Source organism: Dasypus novemcinctus, chromosome 24 (genome assembly GCF_030445035.2).
Source record: "Dasypus novemcinctus isolate mDasNov1 chromosome 24, mDasNov1.1.hap2, whole genome shotgun sequence".
Lineage (NCBI taxonomy): Eukaryota > Metazoa > Chordata > Mammalia > Cingulata > Dasypodidae > Dasypus > Dasypus novemcinctus.
In genome coordinates, this window is record NC_080696.1 from 61,885,448 (window position 1) to 61,909,850 (window position 24,403).

The 24,403-nt window shown below is 38.1% G+C and overlaps 1 protein-coding gene across 2 annotated transcripts in view; it reads left to right on the plus strand.

Annotated features, from left to right (window-relative positions):
- RAB22A (RAB22A, member RAS oncogene family) overlaps positions 1-24,403 on the plus strand; it is a 92,438-nt gene that overhangs the window by 7,764 nt on the left and 60,271 nt on the right. The gene's annotated exons all lie outside the window — the stretch shown is intronic.

The following is a 24,403-nucleotide window of genomic DNA, read 5'->3' on the forward strand; positions in this document are numbered from 1 at the left end:
TAGTACATGAGAGTTCCAGTCACATTTTTGGTATTATTACCAAAATTTGGTATTAATACCAACATATTTGGTATTATTAATTTTTAATTTTAGCCATTTTGGAGGGTGTATGGTAATATCTCATTCTGGTTTTAATCTCCCTTTCCCTGATGACTAAAGTTATTGATCATTTTTATTGTTTATTGGCCATTTGGATATCTGTGTTTGTCAAGTGCCTGGTTCCAAATCTTATTTTTCACTGCTTGCCAGTCTTTTTCTTATTTTTAGGCATTCTTTATATATTCTGGATACTAGTCATTTTGGTTCTGTGTATTGCAGATATTTTCCACTTCTCTGTGCCTATCCTTTTTACACTCTTAAGGGTTTCTGTTAATGAATAGAAATTCTTATTTTTAATGTGGTCCATTTGATCCTTTATGGTTAGTGCTTTTTATGTTTGGTTAAGAAACTGACCTGCCAAGGAAATATTCCCTTATTATCTTATAGGAACTTTGATTTACTTTTCAGATTTAGATCTGAAATTCACCTGGACTTGATTTCTGGATGAGGTATGGCATTTTTAAAAATATTTTTATTCCAACAGATATCAAATAGTACTGCTCCTAATTATTTTAAAGACGATCCATAAGCACTGCTCTTTACTGAGCCATCATCCTCATAAATAGAGCATCCATATTTATTCTATTTCATTGGTCTGTGGTTTTAATCACTTTTATTGAGGTATAATTTACATGCAGTAAAATGCACCATTTTAAGTGTACATCTTGATGAATTTTGGCAAATTTATGCAGCCATAAAACTACCACCACAATCAAGATACAGAACATTTCCATCATTCCAGTAGGTTCCCTTCTGCCCCATCCCATTTAACCACTTCCCTACCCCTGATTTGAGGTAATCACTAATAAGTTTTCTGTTACCACAGAATTTCTTTTAAATGGAACTGCCATTATGTACTTTTTTGTGTCCAGATAATGCATTATTGTGATTCACCTGTGTTATTGCACATATTCATAGTCCATTCCTTTTTATTACTAAATAGAATTTCATTGTATGGGATATACCCTAATTTGTTTATTCCTGAATTCTCCATTGATAAATTTGAGTTTGAGTTTTTCACAAGTTTTTGCTATTATGAGTAAAGCTGCAAACATTCATGTGTGTGTCTTTGTGTGGACATATAGTTTCCTTTGGATAAAGATTTAGGAGTGAAATTGCTGGGTCATGTAAATATTTTTTAAATTTTTTTAAGAAATTCTAAATCTGTTTTCCAAAAGAGTTGTGCCATTTTATGTTCCCTCGGTGCAATTGCTCCACAACCTTGTCAACATTTTGTATTTTCAGTCTTTTTACTTTTAGTCATTCTAGTAGGCATGTAGTTATTTCTCACTAGGTCTAATTTTGTATTTCCTTAAAGACTAATGATGTTGAGCATTTGTTGCTATTCATGCCTGTTCTCTGGTAAAGTGTCTATTCAAATCATTTTGCCTGTTTTTAGTCAAGTTGTTCTTATTTCTTTTAGTCTCCAGCTTTTCATTTTCTTAACAATGGCATTTGAAGAGCAAAGGTCTTTAATTTTATTGAAGTCCAACTTACCAGTTCCTTTTAATGGTCATGCTTTCATGTCCTGTATATCCAGGGTCACAGAGATTTTCTCCTATGTGTTCTTCTAGAACTTTTATGGCTTTATAAAGTTTTAAATTTTATTCTGTGATCCATTTCTACTAGTTTTTGTGTATGATGTCAGATAAGGGTCAAGGTTCATTTTTTCCCCTATGTCAAACCAATCATTCCAGCAACATTTGTTGAAAATACTTTCCTTTCCCCATTAAATTACCTTGGCACCTTTGTCAAAATCAGTTGATAGATGTATGTGAGTTTATTTCTAGATTCACCAATCTGTTCCATTGAACTAGTTGTCTACCTTTATTTAATATAATACCATCTTGATTGCTATAGGTTTATAGAAAGTCATGAAATCAGTTAGTGCAAGTCATCCAATTGTATTCATTTTCAGATTTGTTTTGGCTGTTCTAGATTCTTTGCATTTCTAAATAAATTTTAGAGTGACATTGTCCAGTTCCTCAGAGAAGCCAGCGGAGCTTTTGATTGGGAGTATATTGAACCTATAGATCAATTTGGGGAGAAGTGACCCCTTAATAATATTGAGTCTTCTGACCTTTGAACTTGGTATATTTTATATCTGCATTAATTTAGCACTTCTTTGATTTCTATCAGCAAAGTTTTTTTTAGTTTTCACTCCACAGGACTTGCATGTGTTTTCTTAAGTGCATCCCAAGGTATTTGATAGGTTTGATGTTATTGTAAATTGTATGTTTCAATTACAGTTTTCAATTATTCGTTATTAGTTATAGACATGAAGCTGATTTTTATGTATTTACCTTGTGTTCTGTGACTTTGCTAAATTCATTTAGTTCTGGTAGTTTTGTGTAGATTCCTTGAGATTTTCTTTTGTACATAATCATGTCATTTGTGAATAGACAATTTACCTTTCCCTCCCCAATCTATATGCCTCTTCTTTCTTTCACTTGCTTCATTGCTCTGGTGAGGACCTCTGATACTCTATTGAGAAGTGGTGACAACAGATATCCTTGCCTTATTCCCAAACCTGTGGAGAGAGCATTCTGTTTTTTACCATTATTACGAAGGCTAGCTCTAGGTTTTTCAGAGATGCTCTTTCTCTGGTTGAATGTGTTCTTTCTATTCCTAAATTGATGAAATTTTTAAAATCAAGAATTATGTTGAAGTTTGTCAAGTGGCTTTTACATCCTTGAGATATTTTTATGCTTTCTCTTTTTAGTCTCTTAAAATGGTGAATTACAATGATTGATACTAAAATCTTAAATCTAGCTTTCATTTCTAGGAGAAACTTCACTTGGTATTGCACATTACCTTTTTTATGCATCATTAGATTTGATTTGCTAAAATTTTGTTGAGGATTTTTGCCTCCTTGTTCATAAGGCTTATTGATCTATAGTTTCTTTTTTCTCTAATAACTTTGTCGACTTTTGGTGTCAGGGTAGTGTTGGCCTCATAAAGTGAGTTGGGAAATGTTTTCTCCATTTCTATTTTTTGGAAGAGTTTGAGTAGAATTGGCATTACTTCTTCCTTAAAGGTTTGGTAGCTTTCACAAATGAAGCCATCCGAGTGGGGAGTTTCTCCGTGGGAAAATTTTTAGCCACAGACTCAAATTTCTTTAACAGGCCTATTCAAGTATCTATTGCTGCTGCTGTTTCTTTTTTTTTTTTTTAATTTCTCCCAATCTGCACTACCCCACACCCACACCCCCAACCCCACCCCTGTTGTTTGCACTGGCTGTCTGCTGGTTGGTCTTTTTTTTAAGGAGGCACCAGGAACCAAACCTGGGACCTCCCAGTGGAAAGGAGCCAGCTCCGTTCCCTCTTGCTTCTTGAGGAAGCTTTGGTGGTACATGTCTTTCAAGGAATTTGTCCATTGTATGTACATTTTTTAACTTACTGACAAAGTTATTAATAATATTTCTCTTATTATCCTTTTACTGTCTTTAGGATCAATAGTAATAGTAATAGCACCTCATCCATTCTTGATTAGTAATTTGTGTCTTTTTCTCCATCTATCAGGCTATGAGCTTATCAATTTTATTGTTTTATTTTTAAAGAACTAGTTTTTGTTTTCATTGATATTTCTATTTGTTTTATAATTCATTGATTTTGCTTTTACCTTTATTATTTCCTGTTTCTTATTTGGCTTAATTTGTTCTTTTTCTAGTTAATTTTTAAGATTGAAGTTTAGATCACTGATTTAAGACCTTTTTTATTTTATATAAACATTACAGATTTTCCTGTAAGTACTGGTTTAGGTGAATCCCACAGATTTTGATATTTCGTGTTTTCATTTTCAATCAGTTCAAAATATTTCTGATTTCCTTTTTGACTATTCCTGTGACTCATTTTTTGTTCAGAAGTATGTTTTCTAATCTCCAATTATTTGGATATTTTCCAGAAACTTTTCTATTTATGATTTCTAGTCTAAGTCCATTGTGATTAGGAAACATACTTAACATTATTTCAAACCTTTTCCATTTGTTTTATGGCCTAGAATGTGGTCTTTGTGGATGATCTATATGCATATTGAAAAGAATGTGTTCCACTAATACAAAATGTTAAAAATAGAGGTGGATATATGGGAACTCTGTATTTTCTGCATGATCTTTCTTTAAAGCTGTAACTTCTCTTTCCAAAAAAAAAACTGAATATGTGTTCTGCTTCTGTTTTATGGAATGTTCTATAAATGTTAGTTATGTTGCTTGGTGGCATGTTCACATCTTCTATATTCTTACTAACTTCTCTCACTTGCTTTGAGAGGGATGTTTGAAATCTAGCAATGAGGATTTGTCTATTTCTTTCTTTGGTTTTTATTGATTTTGAATTTTGATTCGTGTGTTTTGAAGCTCTGTTATTAGGTATATATTTCAGGTAGCATTGTTATGTTTTCTTGACCCCTTACCATCTTGAAATTCCCTCTTTCTGTGGTAAGAGTCTTGGTTCTAAATTCTGCTTTGTCTAATACTAATATAGATAGGCTTTTCAGCTTTCTGTTGATTAGTATCTGCTTCCTTTTTTTTTTTTAATAGTCAAAAAAACTTATATTTAGAATTAGCCAGCTGAACTCCATTTAGATGATCCCAATTTTATTGGCAACATCAAAGCATCATATTCAGGAGCCAGTCAAATATACACCTTCTTCTCTCCAGACCTCATCAGGGTGTTGACCTTGGCCCTGTCAGTGTCACAGAGCTTCTTCACAGCCTCTTTGATCTGGTGCTTGTTGGCATTGACATCCACTGTGAACTGCAGTGTGTTGTCTTTGATCTTCTTTCTGACTGACTCAGTTGTTGGTGGAAGTTGATGATGGGATAGTGGTCAAGCTTGTTTCTTCTGGGGTGCTTTGCAAGGATATTGGGCTGTCTTCTAAGATACAACATTTTGGGCCACTGGAAGGTGGGTGACCTGTGGGTATTTTTTTTCTTTTTTCTTTTTTTCTTTTTGAGACTGTGGAAGACTTTCGTACTTCCTTCTTGGCTTTCAAAGCCTTTGCTTTGTCTTTGGTTTTGGGAGGAACAAGAGCTTCCTTCTTCGCTTTCAGCACCATCTTCGCAAAAAGGTCATCCATTTACTCTTAACCCATTTATATCAGTATATTTAAGGCAGGTCTCTTGTAGACAGCGTTGTGGGTCTTGATTTTCTATCTAATCTGACAGTCTCCGCCTTTAAATTGAAGTGTTTAGAGCTGAGCTAATAGGTTGCCACTGTCAAAAATTTAGTTCCTTAGTTACGCTAGTCACATTTCTGTCTGCTTAGCAAAAAAGTTCTGTTGAACAGCACTGGGTTAGGTCATTTTTATTTATTGGAAGTACCTATGTGGTTTGGTATAAACCTGCCATCTTGCTATTTTTTTCCTATTTGTCCATGTTAATGATTCCATCTTATCACTGCTATTGGCTTCTTATTTTTACCTCTTGGTTTTATATTTGTGGTTATACTAAGGTGTACGATATACTTCATTAATTTATCAGTGTATATACAGGGTATGTAATATACAGCGTAAGAATCTTACAAGAGTACACTTCTATTTCCCTGCTCCCATCCTTTTTGCTGTTTTCGTTTTTTGCTTCTGTATGTTGTAAAATCCACAGTACACATTTATTATCTTTGCTTTAACAGTCAGTGATCTTTTAAAGAGATCATTAGTCTTTTTTTCTCTATCCTTATACCATTACCACAGTTTCTTAATTTCTGTATTTTGTAATAATTTTTAATGTCCATTAGTGTGAGTCTTCTGTGTTGTTCTTCAGAGTCATCTTGTCCATTTTCACACACAGCAGCACACTGATTTCTTTCAGTGGTTTTTCCTTCTTTGTGTATTGGTCTTGCACATCTTTCGTAAGATTTTTTCCAAGGGATTTGATGTTTTTATTTAATGCATTTTATACTACTAATGCAATAATTGGTATTGTTTCAAAATTTTCATTTTCTTTTTGTCCATTGTTGGTTTACAGAAAAACAGTTTACTTTTTCATTGAACTTATACCCAGTATCCTTGCTGAATTTACTCATTAATTCATATAGCTTATATATATGGATTCTTTTGGGTTTTCTATGTACATTTTTATATCATCTGAGGATAACAGCTTTTTTAGATCTTTATTTCCAATCTTTACAAATTTTTTATTTTTTGTTTTATTGGACCAAGTAAGATTTCCAATACCATGTTGAATAGAAAATGTGGTAGTGGGTATTCTTATCTTATTCTCATCTTAGAGGGAGCTCTTTCACTATATTACCATTAAATATGCTTACTGTAATTTTTTTGTGTGCATACCCCTTAATACATTATGGAAGTACCCTTCTTTTCATCATTTGCTGAGTTGTTTTTTGTTTGTTTTTGTTTTTTTAATAATTAAGTGTTGAATTTTATCCAAAAAAATTTCAAGCAGAGCTGGTGTAGCTCAGTGGTTGAGAGCCTGATTTGTATATACAAGTTCCCAGGTTTAATCCCCGGTAGATCCTAAAAAAAAAATTCTACGGTGGCAGACTTGGCCCAGTGGTTAGGGCATCCGTCTACCACATGGGAGGTCCGCAGTTCAAACCCCGGGCCTCCTTGACCCGTGTGGAACTGGCCCATGCGCAGTGCTGATGCGCACAAGGAGTGCCGTGCCATGCAGGGGTGTCCCCCGCGTAGGGGAGCCCCATGCGCAAGGAGTGTGCCTTGTAAGGAGAGCTGCCCAGCACAAAAGAAAGTGCAGCCTGGCCAGGAATGGTGCCGCACACACCAAGAGCTGACACAACAAGATGACACAACAAAAGGAAACAGATTCCCGTGCTGCTGACAACAACAGAAGTGGACAAAGAAGACACAGCAAATAGACACAGAGAACAGACAACACGGGGTGTGTGTGGGGGGAGAAATAAATAAATAAATAAATCTTTAAAAAAAGAATTCTACATCCCTTAGGTTGATTGCATAATTACCCTCTTATGCTGTAAATGTGGTAAGATTGCATTGTTGTATTTTGAGGAATAGAGGTACTTTGATCGTGATGTGATACTCTTTTTATGTACCACTGGCTTTAGTTTGTTACTACTTTTTTAAAAATATTTTTTTCTCCCTCCCCCTTCCATTGTCTGCTCTCTTGTGCCCATTCACTGTGTGTTCTGTGTCCGCTTATATTCTCATTAGGCACTCTGGGAACCGATCCTGGGACCTTCCAGAGTGGGAGAAATGTGATCATTCTCTTACACCACCTCAGCTCCCTGGTCTGCTATGTATCTTATTATTTCTCCTCTGTGTTCCTTTTTGTTGTTCATCTTGCTGCATCAGCTCTCCACGTGGGCCAGCACTCCTGCATGGGGCAGCACTCGGCGCAGGCCAGCACTCCATTTGATCCAGCTTGCCACGTGGGCCAGCTTGCCTTCCGCAGGAGGCCATGGGCCTCAAACCCTGGACTTCCTATATGGTAGACAGGAACACAATTGCTTGAGCCACATCCACTTCCCTGCCATTACATTTTAGGATTTTTGTGTATGTTTATAAGAAAGCTTGTTGTGTAATACTCCTTTTTGTAATGTCCAAATGCCAGGGTTGTTATCAAGGTTATGCTTGCTTCATAAAACTACTCGGAAACTCTTCTATACGAAAGGGTTTTGTGTAAAATTGCTCTTATTTCTTCCTTAAATGCTTAGTAAAATTCTCTAGTGATGCCATCTGGGCGTCATTATCTTTGTGTAATAATATTTAATTAAGGATTCCTTTTCTTCTGTGAGTTTTGATGTGTTGTTTTTGAGGGGTTCTGTCTCATATACATTTTCAAATTTATTGGCATAAAGATGTTAAGATCCTGTATCAATACCCCCTTTTTCATTTCTGACATTGGTTATATTTAGTTTTGTCTTTGACTTAGGTCATGCTTTTGCTGGACCCAACAGGTTTTTATATAGCCTAATTTCATTATTATTCTGTTAAAATTATTTTTCAATTTCTATTATAATTTTATCTTTGTTCCAAGCGTCACTTAGATGTTTCTCAGTTTCCAAACATGAAAAATTTTCTTGCTATGTTTTTTTCCTCCTGAGATGGCTCCCTTGTCTGTTTGCTCATTGTTTTGTTTTGTCTGTCTGTTTGTTTTGGGGGTTTTTTGGCTCATCTTTTACTCTTTTACACTCATTGTCTCCTTGCTGCTTTTGCTCATTGTCTGCTCATTGTTTTTTGTTTGTTTGTTTTTTGCTAATTGTCTGTTTTTTCTTTAGGAGGCACCAGGAATGAACCTGGAATCTCCCTGTGGGAGGGGGGCACTCAGCTGTTAAAGCCACATCTGCTCCCTGCTTATTTTTTGTGTTTGCTTGTTGTCTTGTTTATTGTTTTTACTTAATGTCTGCTTGCTTTTTGCTCGATGTCTGCTTGTTGTCTGCTCATTGTTTGTTTGGCTGTCTTCTTTAGGAGGTACCAGGAACCAAACCTGGGACCTCCCATTTGGGAGGCAGGCACTCAACTGCTTGAACCACATCCCTCCAAGCCTTCTCGTTATCTTTTTGTTAATTTCTGGCATTATCATATCAATGTAAGAAACAAATTTTGTATGATTTAAATCCTTTGACAATTGATACAACTTAACTATGTGGTTCAGCAAATGTTCGAACTTTGTAAATGTTCTATGTGTCTTTGAAAAGATTGTATACTCTGCAACTATTAGGTTCCATATTCTATGTATGGAATTTTAGATCAAGTTTATTAGTGATGTTGTTCAATTTTTCCATTATCCTTGCTGAGTTTTTGGTCTACCTGAATCCATCAATTATAAGGTAGGCAGGATAAAATCTCCCATTATGATTTTATAATTACCTATTTTTCCTTTTTATTTTGCCCATTTTGATTTCTCTCTTTTGCAGTTACATTAGGTACCTACAAACTTAGAATTTTAATTCTTACTGGTACATCTTATAGCATTTTGAAATGTACTCCTTATCTCCAGAAATGGTTTTACCTTATAAAGTCTTACTTGTCTATTATCAGTAAAATAAGACTAGTTGCTTTGGTCAGTATTTGTACAGTGTATCTTTTTCTCATTCTTTTACCTATTTTTTAAAATTTTAAACAAATCAGTTTTATTGATACATATTAATAAAGAATAAATCCATCCAGAGTGTACAGTAATTGGTATTAGGTATAATCACATAGTTGTTCATTCACCACTTAAGTCATTATTAAAGCATTTCATTAAAAAACAAATGAACAGACAAAAAACTATCACCTCCTAATATCCCTGTGCTTCCCCTGCCATACATAGCTGCTATTCTGTTTCCGTCTCTCTAGTTTATTCATATTTATATTTTGTATTAAGTCTTATATATGCAAAATATATTCATATTTCACATGATGTTTTGCTATTTTATACAGTCCCATGTTACATTTTTTAGCTTTCCTTCTAATAATATACACGTCTTTAGACTTTCCCATTCAACCACTGTCATATCCATATAATAGCACTGCTAATTACAAACACTATGATGTGCTTTTGCCATTTCTGTTCATTTCCAGAGATTTATAATCTTTTTGAATTCTTCACAGATTAATCCTCAGCTTTCCATTCTCTATTCTCATTCTATTTTCTGGTGATCTCTATTCGAATTAACACACTTATCCTTTTATTTATTTAGTTTTAGTTACAGTTTTTGAGGTATGAGGGGACGGGGACCAAACCCAGGACCTCACATGTGGGAAGCCAGCACCTAACCACTGAGCCGTATCGGCTTCCCTGAGTTGGCTTCCTCCTCTGTTTTACTTGTTCATTTTTGGTTTTGTTTTTGTTTTTCCGGAGACACTGGGAAGCAAACCCCAGATCTCTCACATGGGAGACAGGAGCTCAACTGCTTGAGCCACATCCATTCCCTCATCGTTTTTCGTTTGTTTGTGGGGTTTTTTTTGAGTTAGGCCAGTAATTTATTTAGGTAGGGAGGGAAGAAAAATGGGAGAAAATAACAGATCAGGGGTCCCAGGTAGAGAGGAAGGAGCTGAAACATGATAAAGTGAGCTGATTTACAATCTTCACTTCCCCATTATAGATTATAAATGCCCAGGTTTTATTTGCGTGGCCACATGGCAGAGGAAAAATGGCAAGAGCAGAGCACAAAGAACACACAGCAAAATAGACACAGAGAACCAACAACCAGGGGGGTAAGAGAAGGGGAGAGAAATAAATAAAATAAATCTTTAAAGAAAGAAAAATGAGGGAAGCAGACTTGGCCCAATGGATAGGGCGTCCGCCTACCACATGAGAGATACATGGTTCAAACCCTGGGCCTCCTTAACCTGTGTGGACCTGGCTCATGCACAGTACTAATGCGCACAAGGCGTGCCGTGCCACGCAGGGGTGCCCCCGCATAGGGGAGCCCCACGCGCAAGGTGTGCGCCCTGTAAGGAGAGCTGCCCAGTGCAAAAGAAAGTGCAGCCTGCCCAAGAATGGTGCCACACACACAGAGAGCTGACACAGCAAGATGAAGCAACAAAAAGAAACACAGATTCTTGGTGCTGCTGATAAGGATAGAAGCGGTCACAGAAGAACACACAGCGAGTGGACATAGAGAGCAGACAACTGAGGGGAGGGAAAGAGGAGATAAATAAATAAATAATAAATCTTAAAAAAAAAATGAAAAGACAAGTCACAGACTAGGAGAAAATATTCACAATTCATATATCTGACAAAGAAGTCCTATCTAAAAAATATAAAGAATTCCTATAAAATCAATAAGAAATAAGATTAAAAATTAAAAATGGGCAAAAGATTTGAATAGTGACTTCATAAAAAATGAAGAATGTAAGTAAGCACAAAGATGCTTAACACTATTAGTCATCAGGAAAATGCAAATTAAAAGCACAATGAGACACAATTTACACTCACTAGAATGACCAAAGTTAAAATGACACAGCACCAAATATTGGTGAGGATGTAGAGTAACTGGAATTCTATACCATGGACAGTGGAAGGGAAAATGATATAACCACTTTGGACAACTATTTGGCAACTTCCCATTAAGATATATTTGCACCTCCCTTCTGAACTGACAATGAAAATATATCCACAAAAGAGTAGTAAAAGAATGTTCATACCATCTTTACTCAAAATAGTCCCAAACTGGAAACAACTGGATCTTTACAACCAGGAGAATGGGTAAACAAATAGTGGTATATTCATATAAGAGAATATTATCAAACAATGGAAAGAAAACCTAGAATATACAGAACATGGTTGAATCTTCAAAACATTATTTTGTAGGGAAGAAATCAGACACAAAAGTATATATCACTTATATTAAACTTAAGAATAAGCAAATTAATCTCTAGTGATCAAAATCACAACAGTGGTAGTTTTAAGAGAGATAAGGATTCTAGATTTTGATTAGGATGAGGGTTATATGGAACACACTTTATCAAAAAATAAATCATAAGCTCTTACATATAAAGATACAGAAAGGTTAATAATAACAAGATGTCTCTCGTGTGCTTGCTCGCCTGTGGACCCCTGTTCCTGCCTTCTGCATTTTTCTTCCCTCCCTACCTAAATAAATTACTGGCCAAACTGAAAAAAAAAAAAAAAAAAAAAACACAAACAAACAAAAAATAATGAGGGAATGGATGTGCAACAAGGATAGTTTATTCTTTCCCCATTCGTTTATCCCAAGTTGTCCCAGCATCATTTGTTGACTTTCCTTTGCCCATAGAATAGACTTGGGACCTTTGTAAAAATAATATCTGTGCATATATTTCTGAACTCAGTGTTCTGTTACATTCATCTATTTCTTTTTTCACCAATTCCACACTTCTTGATTTCTGTCACTTTAATCTTCAAAGCAGATAATAGAAAACCTACCTCCAATATTTTATTTTTTTCAAGATTATTTACAGTATTCTAGGTTCTTTGCTATTCTGTGTTAATTTTAAATCCAAAGTGTCAATTTCTATCCAAAAAAGCACACATGGATTTTGATAGGGATTATGTTGAATCTGTAGATCAATTTGGGGAAAATTGGCATGTTCCAATATTTAGCCTTCTGATCTGTGAGTATGGTATGTCTCCATTTACTTAGATCTTTTTAAAGTTTTCTCTGCGTTCTTTTATAGCTTTCGATATGAACACTTTTACAAGTATTTTGTTAATTTTTTCCCTAAATATTTATTGTTTTTAGGCTGTTTTAAATGGAATTTTATTTTTCATTTTTATTTACAATTGATTACCTGAATATAGAGATATCATTGATGTTTGTATATTGACCTTGTATACATCAATCTTAATAAATTCATTTTATTCTAGTAGTTATTTTGTAGGTTAGAATTTTATGTATATACAATCATGTTGTCTGAGAATAAAAAGTTTTACTTCTTCCTTTCCTTTCATTTTTATCCAATACCTTATTGCACTGGCTAAGACCTTCAGTACCATACTTAATAAAATGTCAGTGAGAGCTGACATCCTCTCCTAGTTCACAATGCTAGGGGGAAAGCATTCAGTATTTTACTGTTAAACATGATATTAGTTGTAAGTTGCCCTTTAGGTTGAGAAAGTTTTCTGCTATTTCTGGTTTGCCGACAGTTTTAATCAACAATGGTTATTAAATTTTTTCTAATGCTTTTCTGTACTTATTGAGGTGATAATATGGTTTTGCTTATTAATGTGGTAGATTACTATATGAGTTATATATTGCTGGGTAAAAAATTACCCCAATTCTTAGCAGCTTGAAACACAGATTTTTTTTTTAAGATTTATTTACTCCCCCACCCCACCCCCTTATCTGTTCTCTGTGTTCATTCACAGTGTATTCTTCTTTGTCTGCTTGTCTTCTCTTTAGACAGCACCAGGAACCGATCCCAGGACCTTCCAGAGTGGAAGAGGGGTGCTCAATCTCTTGTGTCACCTTAGCTCTCTGGTCTGCTGCATCTCTTTTTGTCTCTCCCCTTTGTCTCTTTTGGTTGCGTCATCTTGCTGCACCGGCTCTCCGCTCAGGCCAGCACTCCTGTGCCGGCCAGCATTCTGTGGGGACCAGCTCTCAACTCGGGGTAGCTCGCTGCACAGACCTCCTTGCCTTTACCAGGAGGCCCCGGGAATCAAACCCTGGACCTCCCATATGGTAGATGGGAGCCCAATCACTTGAGCCATATCTCCTTCCCAACAACAGATATTTATTATCTCATGTTATCTATGGAGCAGGAATCCAAGAGGGGCTTCGCTGGTATTGTTCTGGCACAGAGTCTCTCATGGTGTTAAAATCAAGATGTCAGCCAGGATGTCAGATCAATATGTCTGGAGTGACCGAGGCTGAAGGATCTGCTTCTAAGATGGCACATTCAAATGGCTGTGAGCAGGACTCCTCCTTTCCTCAGTTCTGTGCCTAGTGAGCCTCTCCATAGAGCTGTTTGAATGTTCTCACCACAAGGCAGCTAACTTCCCCTACAGCAAGCTCTTCAAGAGGGAGGGAGAGCGAAGCGGAACCGGCATTGACTTTTACAGCTACTCTTGGGAGTCACCTATTGTGGTTTCTGTGCATCAGAAGGAGTTAATTACATCCCCAACTCAATGGGTAGGGAATTAAGTTCCACTCTTCAAGGGAGGAGTTTTTTTTGTGTGTGAACATATTTTATAACCACCAAGATTATATTAATTGAATTTTCAATGTTTAACCATCTTTGCTGCATAACCTGTATCTAATCAGTAAGAAAACATCAGACAAACCCAAATTGAGAAACATTTTGCAAAATAACTGGCTTTTAATCTTTAAAAATCTCAAGGTCTACAAAGTCAAGGAGAAACTCAGTATCTGTTCCCAATTGAAGGAGACTAAAGAGTCATGAAACTAAATGCAATGTGTGATTTTTTTTAACTGGATTTTTTGCCACAAAAGATATTATTGGGGCAATTAGCAAAATTCACATGGGTTCTGAGCAATAGGTGGTAATGTGGCAAGGTTAATTTGGTGGCTTATTCTGTTTTTGTAGGTGAATGTTCTTTTAGGAAATACACTTTAACATTGAGGTGATAAGCCATCATTTTTGCAATTATCAAATGGTTCAGGAAAATATATATTTACAACTCTTTTCAACAGATTGGAGAAAAATAAATCTTTTGTAATTTCTTTGTATCTTTTCTATAAGTTGGAAATTGTTTCAAGCTAAAAAAATTTTTTTTAAGATAATTGGTTCTGTCACTATAAAAATACTTTCTTTTTCCTAATTGCATTAAGAGACACCTGGTTACTGAAAAAAAAAGTTTGATAGTAGAGCAGATGCAGCTCAGTGGTTGAATGCCTGCTACCCACGTATGAGGTCCAGAGTTCAATCCCTTGTATGTCCTTAAGAAAAAATGTTTTATGGTATTGTTGATGCCCTCTTCACCTTATACAGGCTCCAACAGCCTTTGACACCCCACTCTCAGCCCCCAGGCTCCTCACCCTACCCTATCCCTCATACACCCACTGAACCACTTACCTGTTTGGCCCACCTAATGGCAAGTTTTTAACCTAATAATTATTCGTGGCAGAAAGAAAAAAGAGCAAAAATAATCCCTTTTTGTTTTACACACATATGACCATTTCCATAGCTCTTCATTCTTTCCTTTAGAGTGGAGTTTTCATCTGATACCATTTCTTTTCAGCCTGAAGAACTTCTTTTAGTGCTTCATGTATTCACGTGTCTTGGGGATAAATTCCCTTCGTTTTTGTTTATCTTAAAATATCTTTATTTCATCCTCACTCTGGAGGGATATTTTTACTGCTAATAGATATAAATTTCTGGGTGGACTTTTTTTCTTTCAATATTTTTTAAATGTTGTATTGTTTTCTGGTCTTCATTGTTTCTGTTGAGTAGCCTGTTATCCTTATCATTGTTTCCCTGTATATAATGTATTCCCTGTCTGCTTTTAAGATGTTTCTGATCTTTCGTTTTCAGCAATTCCCTGTAATACTCTAGGGGTGTAATATACTCTGGGTTCACTAAGCTTATTTGATCTGCAGTTTGATCATTTTTACAAAATTGGAGACATTTTCAGCCATTCTTTCTTTAAATATTTTTTTCTGCCTCATTATTTGGCTCCACTTATGGGATTCCAGTTACACATATATTAGATTGCTAGATTTTATCCCATAGATTACTTAGAATCTGTTTTGTTTTGTTTTCATCTTTTTCTCTCTGTTCTTGGTATCACTTAATTCCTGTTGATATATATTTACGTTCAATCAGTCCTTCCTTCTGTTGTTGCCAAACTTTTGTTAAACACATCTGGTAATTTCTGTTTTCACTTCAGCTTAATTCTAGAATTTGCATTTTGTTCTTTTTTTTATTTTACATTTGTCTGCTTAGAATCCCCATCTGTTCATTCAATATGATTTTTTCTATAAGTCCTGATTATATTTAAAAGTCACTTTTAAAAAATTTATTGAAGTATATCATTCATACATAAACAATAAGTGTATAGTAAAAGTTGTGAACTTACAAAATAAACACGCATAACATCATACAGGTGCCCCATATATCACTCCTCCACCAAAACTTTGCATTGCTGTAATACATTTCTTACTATGCAAGAGCATAGTCAAAATATTACTACTAATTAGTCCATATCTTTCATTTGGTGTACTTTTCCCCAACCTATCCTTATTTTTGTTTTTACACAAATCAATTTTATTGATACATATTAATAAGGCATACGGTTTATCCAAAGTGTGCATCAATGATATTTGGTATAATCACATAGTTGTGCATTCATCACTTCAATCATTATTAAAGCATTTTCATTATTTCAATAATAAAAAATTCCTCTCCTCTCAATCTCTTTGTTTCCCCTGCTGTACATAGGTGCTATTTCTAGCTATTCTTGCACAATTATTTATTTGTTTATTAAGCTGTTTTATTGAGATATATTCACATACCATATAATCCATTCAAAGTGTATAATCAATGGCTTTTTTAATTTTTAGCTGTTAAAAAGACCTTTATTGTAAAATTATAAAATAAATTGAAAAATAGATTGAAAGAAATCACAAATTTTGAGAGTGCAAGGCCAGGTTAGATTTAATATGATCAATGCTAAGAAATAGATAGTATTGCAACACACATTTATAAATGTAAATAGTAATTCCAATGTAATAGAAATTAATTATAACATTCTAATTTTTATATAATAGCTTTAACTAGTATACATAATAATCTCTGAAGTAAATTATTGGTTTAGTTATTTAATTTCTGTTTAAGCCATAATTCTTTCTGGATAATCAGATTCCTACTTGGGAATTCTTCACATCTTATTGGAATGAATTATAGCAGATAACAGTATGCCAACTCATAATTTTATGAGGCAGAAAAACTCAAAATCTTCAACAGTAGTCATGGTAAATCAGTATTGATCCAGAAGTATTATTTTAATAAGTATACATAAGAGAGTTAAATAAAAGTGAAGTATCCAAAAATATATCTCTTCTTCAGTCTTCTTCAATTAAAAGCAAGTGTTTATTTTGTAGGAAGAAACTTACAGAATACTGATCACAGGAACAATTTGCTAGTTGCACTGAGTAATTATTGTCCATATACTATAATTTTGTTATTTTAATTTGCCTGGTCTACTCCAGCTCTTTTTTGGTTACTGTTTGCGTAGAATACCTTTTTGTAACCTTTCTCTCTTAACCTGGTTTTGTCCTTACATCTGAGGTGAGTCTCTTGTAGACAACACATAGATAGTTCGTATTTTTTTAATCCATTCTATCAGTCTATGTCTTTTGATTGGGGAGTACAGTCCATTAACACTGAGTGTTACACTGTAAAGGCATTACTTACTTCATCCATTTTGTCCTTCAGCTCTCTCATATCATTCTATTTTCTGTCTTCTTTTTTTTTTTTTTTTGATTTATTTATTTATTTAATTTCCCCCCCTCCCCTGGTTGTCTGTTCTTGGTGTCTATTTGCTGCGTCTTGTTTCTTTGTCCGCTTCTGTTGTCATCAGCGGCACGGGAAGTGTGGGCGGCGCCATTCCTGGGCAGGCTGCACTTTCTTTTCACGCTGGGCGGCTTTCCTCACGGGCGCACTCCTTGCGCGTGGGACTCCCCCACGCGGGGGACACCCTTGCATGGCACGGCACTCCTTGCGTGGCACGGCACTCCTTGCGCGCATCAGCACTGCGCATGGCCAGCTCCACACGGGTCAAGGAGGCCCGGGGCTTGAACCGCGGACCACCCATATGGTAGACGGACGCCCTAACCACTGGGCCAAAGTCCGTTTCCCATATTTTCTGTCTTCTTATCCTTTAGTTTATCCTTCCCTTTTTTTTTTTAAAGATTTATTTTTAGTTATTTAATCCCCCCCCCCCCCAGTTGTCTGTTCTCTGTGTCTATTTGCTGCGTCTTGTTTCTTTGTCCGCTTCTGTTGTCGTCAGCGGCACGGGAAGTGTGGGCGGCGCCATTCCTGGCCAGGCTGCACTTTCTTTCGCGCTGGGCGGCTCTCCTTACGGGTGCACTCCTTGCACGTGGGGCTCCCCTACGCGGGGAACACCTCTGCATGGCACAGCACTCCTTGCGCGCATCAGCACTGCGCGGGGGCCAGCTCCACACCAGTCAAGGAGGCCCAGGGTTTGAACCGCAGACCTCCCATGTGGTAGACGGATGCCCTAACCACTGGGCCAAGTCCGTTTCCCTATCCTTCCTAATAATCATCATTTCTAAACTCTTTTCCAAATCTCTCACCCTTGTTTTTTTCCTTTCAGGCTGCAGCACCCCCTTTAGTATCTCTTGTAAATCTGGTCTTTTGGTAACATTCTATCAGTTTTTGTTTTTGAAGACTTTGAACTCACCCTCATTTTTGAAGGACAGCTTTGCCGGATACTTGGCTGGCAGTTTTTCTCTTTCATTACATTAAATACATTATACCACTATCTTCTCTTCTCCATGGTTTCTGATGAGAGGACAGCACTTAATCTTATCAATTTTCCCTTGTAAGTGATGCTTTACTTTTCTCTTGCAGTTTTCAGTAACCTCTCTTTATCTCTGATAGTTGTCCTTCTGAATAGTTAGGTGTCTCAGGGTAGGTTTATTCAGATTTATTCTGTTTGGGGTGCGTTATCCTTCTTGGATATTGATATTTATGTCCTTCATAAGGGTTGGGAAGTTTTCAGTCACTATTTCCTCAAATAGTCTTTTTCCCCCTTTTTCATTCTCTTCTGCTTCTGGAACACCAATAATGTGAATGTTTGTGCATTTCATGTTGTCATTCAGTTCCCTAAGACTCTGTTCCATTTTTTCCATTTTCTTCTCCCTCTGTTTTCCTTTTTTTTTTGAGTTAAGGTGTTCTGCCTTTATAGTCACTAATTCTGTCTTCAAGCAATTCAAATTTGCTGTGTGCCTCTAATGTATTTTTAATCTCATCTCTCATGTCTTTCATTCCCATAGGTTTGTTACTTTTCTTTGCAGGCTTTCAAATTGTTCTTTGCTCTCCCAGTGTCTTCTTAATATCCTTTACTTCTGTGAAACGGACTTTGGCCCAGGGGTTAGGGCGTCCGTCTACCACATGGGAGGTCCGCGGTTCAAGCCCCGCGCCTCCTTGACCCGTGTGGAGCTGGCCCGTGCGCGGTGCTGATGCGCGCAAGGAGTGCCCTGCTACACAGGGGTGTCCCCCGCGTAGGGGAGCCCCACGCGCAAGGAGTGCACCCATACGGAGAGCGGCCCAGCGCAAAAGAAAGTGCAGCCTGGCCAGGAATGGCGCCGCCCACACTTCCCGTGCCGCTGACGACAACAGAAGCGGACAAAGAAACAAGACGCAGCAAAAAGACACAGAAAACAGACAACTGGGGGAGGGGAATTAAATAAATAAAAATAAATCTTTAAAAAAAAAAAATATCCTTTACTTCTTTAGTCATATTTTCTATAAATTTTATGAAATGATTTAGGAGAGTTGTGTGATCATCACTGATTGTCTTAAATCCTGTATCTCTTCAGGATATTTGGTTTGTTCTTTTGGCTGGGCCATCTCTTCCTTTTTCCTAGTATAGCTTGTTGTTTTGTTTTTTGTGTTGTTTTTTTTTTTTTTTTGCTGATATCTAGGTATCCGAATATATTGGTGAATTTATTCTGATGGCCAGTTTCTCTTTCTTGCCTATTGTTTTGTTTTCTTTTCCCAAGCTTTTCTTTGGTATATGGTTCACCTTATTTTCAGTGTTTAAAATTGCCCAGCTTGGGAAGCAGATGTGGCTTGGGCAACTGGGCTCCCACCTACCACACAGGAGGCTGCTTGTTCGGGTCCTGGTGCCTCCTAAAGAAGACAGCAAGCTGGCACAACGGGCAGGCGTGTTAAGCTGACCCAACAAGAGAAGAGACACAAGGAGAAAAGAACATAATGGGAGACCAAGAAAGCAGGGAGTAGAGGTTCCCGTGCCTCCTAAAGAAGACAGTGAGCTAACACAAAAGACAGACACAGCTATCTGATGCAACAAGATGACACAAAACAAGAGATAAGGGGAAAAACAGAAAGAGAGATAAAACACAGCAGAGAGCGGAGGTGGCTCAAGTGATTAGACACCTCCCTCCCACATCAGAGGTCCTGGGTTCAGCTTGCGTTGCCTCCTAAAGAAACAGGGAAGACAGACAGACTCAGAAAGTGAAAAACAGCAAGGGAGTGGGAAGAAATGAATTTTAAAAAATAAATCTTAAGAAAAAAAAAAATTTCCAAGCTTAGGTTTTCAAAATTGCGCAGATTTTCTCCCAGGAGTTGGATACAGAGAGGGTGAATGGGTTTTGTCCATGCAATTTCCAGGCCGGCCAGCAGATGGTGTTGGGTAGCACACCTTTCCACTGAGGAGTTTCAGTCTCAGCTTTCTTATGTTCCTGTATTGAACCTCCAGATCGGAGATTCAAAGCAGGCATTACTGGCCAAATTCACTGAAGAAAAGCACTCCAACCTCCCCTCCCTTTTCCCTTGAAACAATTGACAGGAAGGAAGATATCTGTTCTCCTCAGTTGGCTGTAGCAAGCCAGGGGTTTTACTCCAGCTTAATACCTTGGGGGGTGGAGGGCATAAGCCCTTGCTGGCTGCCACAGGGTCTTGGTAGCTCAGGTTTTTCATTTCAGCTTCTTTGTCTCTCTGTCCCTCACCCTCCTGAGAGTTATGTAACACTGTACTGGTCTGCTGACTCCCTTGGACATCTTTTGCCTCTTTCTCCATTCTTTTTGTGAGAGCATTCAGCTCTGCATGTTACTCCATCGCCATCTTCCCACAATCCTCTATAAGTAACTTTTAAACTCCATATCTGCTAATTCCACCATCTGGGCTATCTCAAGATGTGTTGCTGCTTACTGTTTATTCTCTTGAGCTTGGGTCACATTTCTTTGCAAACCTAAAAATTGTTTTGAGGAAACCGTTGATAGAAATATGGGTGCTAAAGATACTCTCATTAAACCCTTAGAGAAATGATGAATGTGCCATTGCAAACTAGAAGAAAGTCGATCCTTGTTTTAAAGAGGCAAAGATGTGTTCTAATATTATTAACTTATAAGCTTACAATTCTGAGGCTGTGAAAATATCCAAAGCAAGGCTTTATCAGGGACTACTTTTCTCCCTTAGGACCAGTTGCTGGTGGCCTCTCCTGGATTCCTCCATATGGCAAGGCACATGGCAAGACACATAATGGCATCTGCTCTTCCCTCCCACTCCTTCCTCCCCTCTCCTCTTGGCCTCATTGCTTTCAACTTCCTGTTTCAGTGGCTTCCTCTTAGCTTCTGTGTTCCATTGATTTCAGCTTCTGGCTTCCTGGGCCTTCTCAGCTCTGTGGCATTTCTCTCTGTGTCTCTGCATATTTCTCCCATTTATAAAGAACTCCAGTAAGAGGATTAAGACCTATCTTGGGTCATGCAGTCTAATCAAAGCCCCTTAAATGAAGTAATTTAATCAAAGTTCCCATCTATAATAGGTTTACATGCACAGGAATGGATTAGCTCAAAAGACGATTTTCTGGGTCCACCCATCTTCACACTGTCACATTCCACCCTGTGAAACCCAGAAAGACATGTTCTTTCCATGTACAAATACATTCATTCCATTCAAAATGTCCCAAAAACCCTTAAATCATTTCCATAGTAATATTAAGTACAAGTCTCATTAAAATCAGTTATAGGCTTTTACTCTTGAGACACAATTCTCCTTAGGCTGTGGATGTGGACCTGTGAAACTGAGGACAAGTTACCTACTTCTGAAATACAAAGGAAAGACAGTCTTAGAATAAACATTTCCATTGCCAAAGAGAGAAATTGGAAGGAAAACAGGTCACGAATTCCAAGCGGTTCTGAGGACCTGCAGGGCATACTCCATTAGATTTCTGAGAGTCATCTGTCGAACTATGTCTTTTTCTCCTCGGGCTTGACAAAGTGGCAGCACCACCCTTTCAAAGGGCTTGCCTAGCAGCCATGTTCTCGGCTCCACCTTCATCAAGCATTTGGTGGCATCCAGACTCTAGCCCCCACCCTCTCTGAAGTCTGTGTTGGCAGCACTCTCCCTAAAGTATACTCCACCCTTTCAGCACACATCAGTGGGTCCATTCTCCTGACCCATGATGTCTTCAGTCCAGACCTCAGCTTCCACAGTTCTGCCTTTAAAGTCATTTTTCCATCAATTTCTCCCTTTTCTTTCCCCCTTAGTTCTGTTCGTACAAATCTCTCAAAAAAAACTGGTCAGTTTCACATGTGGTACATAGGAATCCAAACCATGAGGCAGTAAGACTTTCCACAGATCTTTCCTGGATAACGGCATTTCCAATCCTGACTTGCTGTGTATATTCACCAGCTAAAGGGGTGCTGATGCAAAATACCAGAAATCTATTGGCTTTTATAAAGGGTATTTATTTGGGATAGAAGCCCACAGTTACCAGGCCATAAAGCATACATTACTTCCTTCATCACAGTCTATTGCCACATGTTGGAGCAAGATGGCTGCTGACATCTGTGAGGGTTCAGGCTTCCTGGGTTCCTCTCTTACCAGGACTTTTCCCTCTCGGCTCAGCTCCTCTGTTACCTCTACAAGGGCAGCTGTAAACTATCAGGTGAACAGCTTGTTTCTCTTCCCAGGGCCTTTTCTCTTTACTCACTATTAAGCCCCTCTGTGTGCTTGCTTCCTGGGGCTCCATCTTCAAAACTTCACCTCTGTCTTTTTTTTTTTTTTTTTTTTAGATTTATTTTATTTATTTCTCTCCCCTTCCCCCTGGCCTCCACCCCCCGCCCCAGTTGTCTGATCTCTGTGTCCATTTGCCGCATATTCTTTTTGTCTGTTTCTGTTGTTGTCAGCAGCATGGGAATCTGTGTTTCTTTTGTTGTTGTTGTTGCGTCATCTTGCTGCATCAGCTCTCCGTGTGTGCAGCACCGTTCCTGGGCAGGCTGAACTTGCTTTTGCACTGGGCGGCTCTCCTTATGGGGTGCACTCCCTGTACGTGGGGCTCCCTTACGCGGAGGACACCCCTGCGTGGCACGGCACTCCTTGCACCCATCAGCACTGCGCATGGACCAGCTCCACACGGGTCAAGGAGTCCCGGGGTTTGAACCGCAGACCTCCCATGTGGTAGACGGACGCCCTATCCACTGGGCCAAGTCCGCTTCCCCACCTCTGTCTTTTGCCACATCCTTTATCTCTAAGTCCCTACCCATCAAGGGACAGGGACTCAACACCCTACTGGTGTGGCCCAATCAAAGCCTTAGTTATTATTTAATCAAGTAAAAGTAAAACTTCTGAATCCAGTACACTGTAATATACCCAGAGGAAAAGACCAGTTTACAAATATAATCCAGTATTTCTTTTTGGAATTCATCAGTATTATCAAACTGCTTCACAGCAAAATGGCCAGCTAGTTCCATGTTCAGTTAAGTCCTCACATGGGCACTATTCTCTGGGGACTCACTTTCTGGAAGCTCAGACTTTCCCAAACCACTAGTTTTTGGTTTCTTTGTGTCCCGGAGTTCAGTTCTCAGCTTATCCCTTTCCTCTCACATTTTACTGTAAGTTGCAAGGAGAAGTCAGGCAGCATTTTCCACGTGTAGTTTGGAAATCTCAACAAAATATCCAAGCATATCACTTTCAAATTCTGCCTTCCTTCCAACATCACAACACAATTTTGCCAAGTTCTCTGCAACTTAGGGCTACCCTTCTCCCGGTTTGCCATGCCACATCATCATTTCTGTCTAAGGTCTCTTTAGAAATATCTTTTTTTTTTTTTTAAGATTTATTTATTTCTCTCCCCTTTTCCCATTGTCGGCTCTGTGTCCATTCTCTGTGTGTTCTTCTGTGTCCACTTGCATTCTTGTCATGTGGCACTAGGAAAGTGTGTCGTTTTTTTTTTGTTGTGTCATCTTGCTGCATCAGCTCTCCATGTGTGTGGCACCACTCCTGGGCAGGCTGCACCTTTTTCACACAGGGTGGCTCTCCTTGTGGGGTGCACTTCTTGGCATGTGGGGCACCCCTAAACAGGGGATACCCCTGTGTGGCACAGCACTCCTTGTGCGTGGCAGCACTGTACATGGGCCAACTCACCACACGGGTCAGGAGGCCCTGGATATAGAACCCTGGACCCTCCATATGGTAGGCAGATGCTCTGTCAGTTGAGCCACAACCGCTTCTTCGAAATATCTTTAGTATTCATAGTTCTGTCAATCATCTCTTCAAAGCAGTCTAGGCCTTTTCTGTCAAATATCTCACAATTCTTCCTGAATCTTCTCTGTACCCATTTTTAAAACCCTTTCAACATTTTTGGTATTTCATAGCAGCACCCTGCTCTCCTGTTACCAAATTTCTATTTCAGTTACCTAAAGGCTTTTAAGGAAATATACCAGAAAAAGATTGACTTTTACAATGGGGATTTATTAATTTATAAGCTTATAATTCAAAGACTGAGAAAAATGTTCAGATTAAGAGATCATCAGTATATGGTTGACAGGGAGTTATACAGGGCATATGTCCAGGGTACATGGTAAAGTTTGGATATACTCATATTGGAAACAATTAAAAACAACACCTGAGGGGGTACTGGGTTCCTGGCCAGGGGTACTCTGTTGTGGTCCCTAGGGGAGCAGCGGCAGTCCCCCAGGTGCAATGGTAAGAACCAGGAAGGAATGAGGGTCCAACTGTGAGCCCCTGATACTAATGACTATGCTTGTGAGCCTATACGCCTGAAATAAGAACAAGGCCTAGAGCAGCACTGTGCCTGGGAGTTTCCTCCTGACAGCCTTCATGTTACTCAAATGTGGCCAGTCTCGAAGCCAAACTCAGCATGTAGATGCAGTGCATTCCCCCCAGCGTGGGGCATGACACCCAGGGATGAGCCTCCCTGGGTGTCCGAGGGATC